At 46.9% G+C, this 10,597-nt stretch overlaps 1 protein-coding gene across 8 annotated transcripts in view; it reads left to right on the top strand.

Annotated features, from left to right (window-relative positions):
- Positions 1 to 3,482: 3,482 nt before the first annotated feature.
- Positions 3,483 to 10,597, top strand: part of ADNP (activity dependent neuroprotector homeobox) — a 30,820-nt gene continuing 23,705 nt past the window's right edge. For 3 of the 8 annotated variants that reach the window (XM_054173603.1, XM_054173607.1, XM_054173602.1), the window contains exons 1-2: positions 3,484 to 3,639; positions 8,722 to 8,844. The gene's annotated coding sequence lies outside the window, so the exon portion shown is untranslated. Of the gene's footprint in view, positions 3,640 to 8,721; positions 8,845 to 10,597 lie in introns of all 8 variants that reach the window. The other 5 variants (XM_054173609.1, XM_054173608.1, XM_054173606.1 and 2 more) reach the window with 3 other exon arrangements.

Here is a 10,597-nt window from a genome sequence, read left to right as displayed (position 1 = left end):
TTCATCCCTGTTGTTGCAGACTTTACCCCAAATCAGGGAAGAACACATCTACTCAAGCTTCTGCTACATTATCTTTCCCTTTTGTTGTTCTCTCCCTTTCCTTAAAAAACTTTGCCTGTATCTTCTTGTGCCTGTATCTTGTGCCTGTATCATCTTGTGCACTAAGTGGACATTTCTGCCTTCTGATGCTTCTTGTTCTAGCCATACCTAACCATTTCACTTCCTCTCATGCCAAATTCCAGTTTCTGAACTCTTCACAAATTGTTTTTATACACTGAGTGACACCAGTGGAAATGTTGTTTCCAGTTGGAAACTCCCTGATATTGTCAATATTTGCGGAAGTGGCTAGAGGACTCACTATCTTCAGCAGCTTTGGCTGCCAGCCTAGCCTGGAGGCTGCTTCTGTGTAAGCACCAAGGAAATACAGCAAGGCACAAAATTATTCTGAAACTCACTCCCAGACTAGGACATGGAAAGATATCCAAAAGTCTATTCACTTCTCCTTCCTGGATTCCAACTATTTCTGCATGTGCTCTTGTATCCTTTGCATATACTTTCATGTCATGTTCATTCCCTCAAGTATCTATTCAAATATAACTTCGGTTTCCAATTGCATTATCATGTTCCATTAAACACAGTCCCTGTAACCTTCAGACACTTTTCACTATGTTTTCTTAAATTCAACTGTTAGATTAGAAGGTCTGTGGGTCAGGGTTTTGGTTTTTTTCTGGTTCTGTTGTATTTTTACACTATTTTCTTTTCCTTGTTGCCATTGTAGTTTTGCATGCTAGAGCCCTAAAGTATGGTGGTGACAGATACAGTGAGTTAAACTGGACAATCCTCTCCAACCTTGCCCATCTTCCAGGCATAACAACCCAAGAGTGCCATGCCACCTCAAATCTACACCAGTGTTTCCTAATCCCCATTTTATTTTCTGTTACTGCAGTTCATTTTCTGTTAAGCTTTCCATTCTTCTGTACAACCAAACACAACACATGGAAGTCCAACTCTCACTAAGCAAGGCAGCTGCTGTGGTGACCTTTCTTCTGCTCAAACCTTTTAGAACTGTTCATCATTGTGGGTTATTTTCTTCTTTCAGAAAGAAGGACAGTTTGTGTAACAAAACCGTATGAAATGTGCTGCAAACATTCCTCCCTTTCTTCTAAAATTGTAATTGATTTTAAGAAAATGGATGTCTGACTAGAGAGAGTAGGTAATTAGGAGTGTGTTACAATGCACCACTAATAAGGGATGGCTAAAAAAAATGGTCAGTGGTAATGCATAAATAAAAAAAGGCAAAAAACCAAACCCCCCGGCAACTAGAAATAGGTAGGTTCTAATGGTTTTGTTGTGTATTTCAGTCAAGAGCACCCGAACTGGCTTAAGCATCTATGAGGTTAGCTGATAGACTCTGAATGTGGTACTGGTTTAGCAGTGATTCACAACGTTTTGCAACTTAGTTTCTTAATTGAGCCACCAAAGGAAAGTATCTGGGTTTGGAAGGTAAACTAAAGTTGGTATAGAAAAACCAAACCTGCTCCCCTGGCTTTCTGTAGTAGGGATGTACTTCATATATGTGCCTCACAGAGGAACTTTTAAGTACCTCAGTTCTAGAAATCCTCTTGATGCTGAAATATGAGCTTTGTTTTCACTGGTAACTTTTGCCTGTTTCCATTCTACTGTAACAGGAAGACTCTTTCCATGACTTACTGCTTTTTTTCAGGAGCACTAACGTGAATACACAAGGAACGTACCGGAGGAAATGAAGGTGTGATTTGCAGGCTGTGACAAAGAGCGTACTTCTGAATTCTTTCAAGCTAGAAAGTCATGATGCAAGCTAATAAATACAATGAAATGTCACTAAATTCTTCATAAAAGCCATTTATGTGACTTGTGATAAACACAATGTTATACACATTTTCAGGCTATCAGTCACTTGAAAATGTAGATCCTTGAAGTTTATGAAGGGTAATTTAGGACATGCTTTTCTATGCATTTATACTTCAGGCAATGATTCAAAGACACAGACTTCTCTTTCTAGTCCTGTAAGGCTTAGCTATAACATGTGCCACTCTGAACCAGAAAGGTTTTGAATGCTGAGGGTGGAAGGAATTACACTTGCTTCATCTTTCAAGCATCTGTGTATTTCTGAAGCAACATCATTGCCTTTCACTTGTAGAGGGGTTTTATGGAACTATAGAATCTGCCCTCGCTCCTTGAAGAGATCTTGAGTGGTTGTCTTCATCCACAGGGAAGAATTGCATGTGGAGCTGTGAAGTCGATTAGCTGTCCACACTGTATGTGTGTTGAACACATAGGCATGAAGCTCATTGCCAGACCGGCACACACCAACCTCTGAGAGCTCACCATCAGTAAATGAAGCCAAACCATGGTAAATGCGGGTTGGGAAAATCCGACACGGCTTCTGTCCCCTCACCGCATTTCTTGGTCAATCTCCCAACAGTTCATGAACCATTCCGCAGCGTTTGACGCCAACCGGCCACTCACACAGCCGTCACCTAATCACCCTTTAGTGAGCCTGGCCTGCGACTGACCCCAGCTCTGGGACCAGCCAGCCCCGGCCGGGCACACCGGCGTCCGCGCCACTCCCCCCCGAGGCCCAAGCCCGCCAAGCCGCTGTCCATGGTGTAAGGGCGAGGCGAGGTTGGCGGGGGCACCGCCGTGGGGCCCGGGGTCGGTCGGGGCACGGCCCCGAAGGGCTGCCTGGGGCGCACGGGGCGGGCGCGCCCTCAGGGGCCGGTACTCGCCGCGGCACGAGACCGTGTGCTCACAGCCGCGCGGTCACGTGCGCGCGCTTCGGTCACGTGGGTGTGCCGCTCGCCAGGCGCGTGCCCCCACTCCGGCGGCGGAGGCCCCTCAGGACAGGATGTAGTGCCGGCTGGGGGCGGCGGAGGGATAACCAGGCGGCGTCAGCTCCTTCTTCGGACCCAGCCGCAGGGCGCGGCGCCTCCTAGCGGGGCCGGGGTAGATCCCGCCGCCACCGCTGCCGTCGGCTCCCTCTGTCCCTCTCGCGAGAGCCCCCCTCTTCCCCCCCGCTCCTGCTCTCCGCTGGGCGGTGTTATGTAACCCGCCCGTCCGGCGCTGTTGGGGCGCGGCCCGCGGGTCGGCATGGGGGCCAGGCCAGCGGGAATTCACCGGGGCTCGGGCCCCCTCCCCCCCGGGGCGCGGCCCCCTTCCCTCCCGCCGGACAATGAGTCCCGTATGCTAATGAGAGTCTCGCGTCACTTCCGCTCTTTCTCGGCCGCCATCTTGGCCAGGGCAGGTTCTGGGCAGGAGGGACCCGGCTGTATTGTCTGCAGGGCGCCCAGGGAGCTCCCCCCCCCGCCCCGGAGCCCCACACCCCCCGCCCCGGGGACCGAGCCCAGTGAAGCCGCCGCCGCCCCCTCCCCCCCGGGACCCGCTCACCATAGGCCACCCCCCCCCCCCCCCCCGCACACTCGCCCTCCCCCCCCCCCGCCATCCAGCCCCCTTTGTCTCCCCCGCGCCGCCGCCGGCTCCGCTCCGCCCGCCCGCCCAGGGACCCGGGCGGCGTCAGGGAGGCAGCTCCGCGCACCCCCACCCCCAGCCAGAGGTGCCGGGGGAGCGCCCGCCCTCGCTGCTGAGGAGAGCCCCAGTCAGGTAGGTGTGTGCGTGAGTCCGCGGTCCGACCCGGGCGGGGGCAGCCCCCGCCCGCCCCCTCTCTTTCCCTCTCTCCGCCCGGCGGTGCCGTAGCCCCCGGCAACCTCGTCCCTCAACCCCGGCGTAGGGGTGGGTGTCCCGCGTCCGCCCTGAGGGGCAGGAGCCCCGCGACGTGCTCGCCGCCCTGCCCGCTGCAGCCGAGGGGCTGCGGAGTTGGCAGGCGGGCCCCCTCCGCCGGCTGTACACATGTTCAAGATACTTGGAGAGGCTGATTCTGCTCCGGCCGGTTGTGGGGACCGCTACACTGTCGCCTTCCCTCCCTTCTGCCCGGGGCCCGCGCGGCAGATGCAGTCCCAGCCTCCTCCCTTCCCCCTCCCGGTTGGGGGGGACCACACATGGATGTGTCCCGAGAGCGGCCGTGATGGCGAGGGCTGCGTTGGCGGTAAGATGAAGTGAGCGGGATGACGAGTCGGTGAACGGGTCCCGCATCCCCGCGCTGCCTGCAGCGTCCCTGCAGCCGGGCGCGGGTCCCCGCCGGCGGAGTTGGCGCCAGAGCCAGGTCGGAGAGCAGCGGCGGTGCCGTGCGCTGAATGGGGAGCAGCCTCCCCCCGGCAGCCGGTGTCGCTGCCTGCGGGAAAAGGCGCGATCCCCGGCCGCTATGCTGAGCCCAGCACCAGCTGCAGGATGGAGCAACGTTCACTCGCCCATCGCTCCATTCCCTACCCAGGGCTATAGTTATTGACACCCGCTCCTCAGACAAAGGCGGGGGAAATAAAACCATAAAGCCCCGCTTAGCTGCCGGGAGCTGCACCCGCCCTGTCACGCATCCCTTTCGCTTGGCCGCTGCAGCCCGGGGACGGAGAAGGAAGGCGAGGGGGTGAGATTTCCGAAACAAGTACCACAGCGTGGGCGATGCCGGTGGTGCCCCTGCCCCCCCCCCCCCTTCCGTGGGCATTGTTGCCGGTTGATGGCCGTGGCACAAAATACCAGCCCCCACCCAAAATGCACCGCAGCCCAGCCGGCGCCGCCTGCGGGAGGCAGGCAGTAGGGGGCGCCCTCCCGTAGTTGGGCAGGGCTGCGGGGGGGGGTTCGGCGGGGCTGGGGGGGGCCGGGCTCGGCTGCGGCCCCGTCACGGGCACTGCAGCCAGGCTCCACCACCAGGCACTGCCCTGGACCCACCGCCCCGCACCGGCACCCTGGGCCCTGCAGGGGGGCGGGGGTAGGCCATGGGTCACTTGCCTGGCAGTGCTGGGATGGGCGCTGGGAGCCTGTGCTGGGCCAGCGTGAAGCAGGGATGTGATTTTGGTGGAGGATTTCGGGCGGTTTTGCAGGGCTCGTACGCGAAGCTCTGCGGAGGATGTTGGTGATTGTATCAGAACTTGGTTGTGGCTTGTGGTGCCATTCGCTGTGTAAACTTGCATGGCTTTCTCACAGGTTCTGAGCGCATGGCTGCAGCCCTAGGAACTTGCAGTCTGAGGCGGTGGCAAAGCATCCAGTGCTTTGTCTGGGGCCATGGAGTCCTGATAACTGGGGGCTTTGACGTTTTGATAGTCTTTGTTTATTGGATATATTTAAGCTTTTTGGTAGGTGTGAAGGAGGTTTTCACTCCTTTTAGAGAAGTTACCTTTCTTTTTCAGGTTGCTTTTACTGGTTGTGTTTCTATTTATTTTTACTATTATTTCCTGTTTGGAGGTAGGAGGTGTGAGGTAATGGAGATTCCTACCTGTCAGGGTAGCATGGACCAGCCGTAGCTGGTTCCTGTTTAGCACAGCTTGTGTGTTGCAGCCCACCAGCCTTGCTTCCTCTTGCAGGGTCTCAGCGACTTGGAAAAACTTTCACTTGGAAACTGGTCACTAATTGTTACAAGTTGCCCTCCTTCTACGTGAGAAATATGGATCTTTCCATTTAAGAAACCCCAAACAAACAGAATAACATTATTTATCTATTATTTTTCTTTTAATGACAAACCAAACCTTAGCTCAGTTCCTTTTTAGCTGTGCGTTTGCAGATGTTGGGCAGTAATTCGATATCAGCAGATCGACATCTACTGTAATGTGCTGAAATCCTAAAACTTTAAACAGAGACAACAGAAGAGAAACACCATTGTTAATAAGATTGCACTTGAGGCTGATGGATGTAACATAATTGTTACCTTTCCTGAAGATTATTACAACAAATACTTAAGAGAAAACAGTCTTTTTTGACACACCACAAATAACTTGTTCTCCAAAAGTAATACTAAGCTAAATGTTTTTCTACTGTTTTTATACTAGTGAGCTGTCCTTTACTATAATTACTATGATTTCTTAATGTCTTTAAATTACTTTCTTATATCTAATAGAAATTGGATGCTTCCAGTGTTTGGGGACAGCTCTGTGAGAGCTTTGCGAACTGATCTATTTGTAGTGCCCCATTATTAAAAATAATATGTTTTTTCTCTTGAAGTTATGGTTTATCAGACAGGTTTGTAGAAAGCATCACTTCAGGTTTCTACAATTTATGCTTCAAAGTATATATGAACTACTGGAACTTAAAAGTCATTAAGAGCTCATAAGATCACTTGTGTAAAGTTGTAGGAGGGAGATGTTTGGATATGCAGGGGATAGGGAAGGTGAAATGTGGCTGTGTTTGCTTGTAAGTAAGACAAGTAGTGCTGCTCACAGTGCTTAGGAATGAAAATCCTGCAGGAGAAAGGGACTTCTTGACTGTTTTGGAAAGTTAATGCCCTGCAGTGTGCCCTGCAGTGTTAAGCATCTGCACAAACTAAACATCTAGGGAGACTGTACTCTTCAGGATGAGATTAATAACTTACTTTTTTTTTCCCCTGTATACATAGGATAGAAGTTACCAGTTGTCAGAAGATGCCCATTAGCATTTTCAGGTTTGGTATGTCACAACGGTGTATTACAACAGCATTTTAATTAAGCTTTAGTACTATAAAGTGTCATTTGTTAGATACTCAAACTGACTTCTCCACTTACTGGTTCACCATTAAATTCTAGAGGAATGCAAGTACATATTTTCTGTGGAAGGTAAATTTGGCTTCTGACACTCTGCAGAGTGAATAATAGATGATTATATCCATCCCAGCTTTGCCACTCCATAATAATAGTAAATACTGAGAGTAAATATTGAAATTTATAGCTGCATTCCTGGAATACTTAAACATATCAGAAGCTTATCAGTGGTCAAAAGTCATACAGCCCAAATCTGTGTATTGTAAGTTTTTATTAGGATAGGAGCTGATTAGATTGATATAAAGAAATAAAGCGGAAAAAATTGTTTCATAGGAGCAAAGACAGTGCTCGTGGGTTAATTATTTATTTTGAGGTGTCTGTGAATAAGATAGAATAGGAAATTTAGTGTGGATTTTTGTGGTGTTTGGGTTTGGTTGATTTTTTTCAAAACGGGGAAGTTACCTTTGAAGTTGGTTTAAGAGAGGAAAAAATCTTATAGACCAGGAACAAACAGAACAGTGTCAGATATGATGAGGATCAGTCTTAAGGGCTGTAGGACATGGGTGTCAGGAGAGGCAGTGAATAGCTGTGGGGCTGAATCATGTGGTCCACAGGTGTCATTTGATCTGCTTTGTCTGCATGGACAAAGGTGGGGTGTTTTTTTAAATTATTAGTTCAGCTGAGCATGTTTTCTAGGATTTTCCTTTAAGATGCATGTAATGAGTTTGTTTAAAAAAGGTAACACCTGGTGATGTTGGGCTGTGTCTGAATAAGCATTACGGGATGTTTTGTTATATTAAGATCTGCTCTATGCTTAGATTTTTGTACATGTGTGTATAGACACACACACACATATATAGAGGGTATTTTTTTGTTATCATGTCTGCAAGAATATAATAGTCAATGTAGACACAGTCTTGCTCATAGAAATAAGTATGCTGATAGAAGTGTGTATTTCCTGATAATAGTATAAGGGATGGAGATGAGACTAAAAGGTGCTGGTCTGAGGATGATACCATATATGCATATTTTAAGAAAAAGAACTCATGTGTGTTGGGTTAAAAAAAAAAATCCTATACCTTCTGTGTATGTAGACAGCTTGTTTTGACTCACATTGAGGGAAGAATGCCCTTGCCATCCCTGTCAGAATGGTCAAACTGACCTGCTCACTTTGAGCTTTCAGGAAGTACTTAGATTTTGTCTAAAACTTGAGTACGTGTGCTAGATATGAATAAAGACCTCTTCAGAGAGGGTGTAGCTCATATTTGTATACCTGCATGCCATATGCCTCAAGTTAAAAACGACATTCTTCAGACCTTCACTCTAGCAGGCTGATGTTGAAAGGCAAACATGAGGCTTGAATTTAGTGCTTCATTCTTATTTTACATTAGTGCTTTGCAGATGTGTGTGATGGTTGATGGTTTTGAAGAAGAGTGGAGTAAATACAAAGTTTTCTGTAGTGAGTCACTTTCAGTTACCACCATTTATATCCTTCCTTTTATCTTTTGTTTTAAGGTGCCATTAAAGCTGATTTGGATGAAAACTGATACTGGCTGTTGTGTCCTAAACCTGTGTAGTTGACTATACCAACACATCACAACTTGCAGGTTCTTGACTATCCAGATCATGTAGCAAAACATTTCATTTAATAGCTATTTGTCAAGTAGAGTCTAAAACAGTGTACAAGAAATAACTCGGCAACTGTGTAAACAGCCTGTCCACTGGAGTAGCACTTGAGCACATCTAGTCATTTAGGTGTAGGAGAGAGCATGCTCTCAAGCCTGGCTTCACTGATGTTTCTTTCCTACCCCTGGCTTCTTTTCTCTCTTTCAGGCCTCAGCCTTCAGGCATTCTTTCACCCCTTTTTACCTCTATTGATTTCTGATGCCATTCTGGATCTGATAGTTCTTTACTTGTGCTACAGCTGGGCCAAAGAAATTGTTAGTGATGCAGATTCATAGCAGCAACAGTAAGGGGGGGGGGGGGGGGGCAAAATGTCTCTTGAAATCTAAGTAGGTGAAATAATTGTCTTTAAATGCTTTTTCCACCCCCTAAAAATTCAAACTTAAGTTTGTGATCTTTTGTTTTGTTTTGTTTCCCCTTTCCTGCTGCTGCTGCTATGAAGCCTTTCGAATATCGAAGGTTCCTGAGTCAGACCGAAGACAGCAGTAGCTGAGGTGGATTAACGCTGGAATGTAGTCAGGGATTGGAACACTTGGGAGCTATGCTTAGACAGAAAGGGAAAGAGGTAAGAAATGTGAAGTGGTAAGACTGATTTTAAGCTCTTGTTTACAGACTTCACCCAATCATGTAATGCCAGCATTTGTGCGTAGTGTGTGTGAAGTGGTAAGGCAGAGAAAAAACAATTAGCATCAGCCTACTTCACTGACTGTTTTTACACTGTAAATACTCAGATGCTAGCCGGTTGGCAAGGTCTCTTCAATATCTAATGTATCTGCTGCCTGAGAAAGCATGGATTGGCAGGGTTTTGGATGAGCTTGTCGAATTTGTATGCTTTCTTTTGTTGATTTGTTCTGCCATTTACACCAGCATGCAAGCAATGCATTTTACTAGTTGGGATACATGAAGGGATGCAGTTTCACTATTGATTTAAATATATCTGTGCTGCCAGTGGAAGGGGTGGTGTGATCCATGCTTCCTGCCATCTTGTACCAACCCTAGTTTGGGTGGATGGAGGAACTGCTCTGCCTGAAAATCACTCCTTTTTTTCCGGGATCAGGTCCCTGCTCTGGCTGTTGGTACAGTGGTGGGTAATGTCAGGAAAACATGAGACAGATAAGGCTACCATTTTTACTTGAAGTCTAATCTGATTGCAGTTTTACAGTTGCTGTAACCCAATCATAAATTATGCTTATATTGATTACATGATTTGTTCTTCCATGTTTTACAGACACTTCTTTGTTGCTTTGTTAAACAAATGGTTTTTGAGAGTTTGGGGTTGAAAATTTCAAGATGGTTCTTGGTTTAATTTAAATGGTAACTGCTAATTTGTGAAACATGCTTATACTGCCACAAAAATTTTTATTCTGGAATAGTTCATGCTTAGCTACAATCTAGATGAGGATTATTTTGGAATTGTAGAACATATTTGTGCAGCCTTTTTTCCTGATCACTGAAGTGTGGATATCATGGTGTAAGCAAATAACATCTTTCGTGCTTCAATGATCTTCAGTCTTGATTTCAAATTTCAGCAAGATGTGCAGGCTTTATTACATTACAAACTGAAACCTTTAAGAAATAGCCCTAAACAAGCAAGGCTATCATATTGAGCATGTATATTGCATATTGATTTCACTGCACAGCTGTGGATGCACATAAACATTTATCTTTGGAGATCTTGAGCAGTCATAAAAGATGGCAGTAGGTGTAGCCTAATTCTTGAGCTGCTAGTGCTCCTAATTTCAAATTTCCTATGCATTGAAGTTTAGCGTATGCTGGAGAATGGATGCAATTTCAAATTGCTTTTCAGAGTGCAGTAGAGATAGCCAGAATTGGTGTGTTTTTATCATGTATGTTCAAAAGGTCATTCTTTAGAAAACATTAAAATGTCGCTAACAGAATTCTTAAACATACTTCAGCCTATGTCATTAAAATCAGAAAAGCCAATATATATTCCCAGTGGAGTGTAAGGTAGCATATTATTAATCAGTTATAAAAGTAAGGAGCTTTGGTTCCTAGAGCAATCAAAATTGGGCCATTTTGTGATTTATATTGGGGCATTCAAATTACAGAGTGTATAGAACTTTGGTTTAGTAGTAGAAGTTGATAAGGAAATAGTTAATTCCCTTTCAGTTTTGCAGTTAGTGTACACACCCACCAGATGGAGCTTCTGGCACCAGTGGAAAATTCCAGAAATCGAGCAAGAATAAGAAGTGTATGAATGACTTAGAAGATCTCTGTCCTGGACTGCAGAAGATATTTTTTTTAACCTTTAAATAAAAAATGAGTGTCGAGTAAGACCTCTCAGCCTTACTGATTCC

The sequence above is a fragment of the Dryobates pubescens genome, chromosome 26 (assembly GCF_014839835.1).
Source record: "Dryobates pubescens isolate bDryPub1 chromosome 26, bDryPub1.pri, whole genome shotgun sequence".
In the NCBI taxonomy this organism is placed as follows: domain Eukaryota; kingdom Metazoa; phylum Chordata; class Aves; order Piciformes; family Picidae; genus Dryobates; species Dryobates pubescens.
This window is presented reverse-complemented; position numbering and strand designations above follow the sequence as displayed.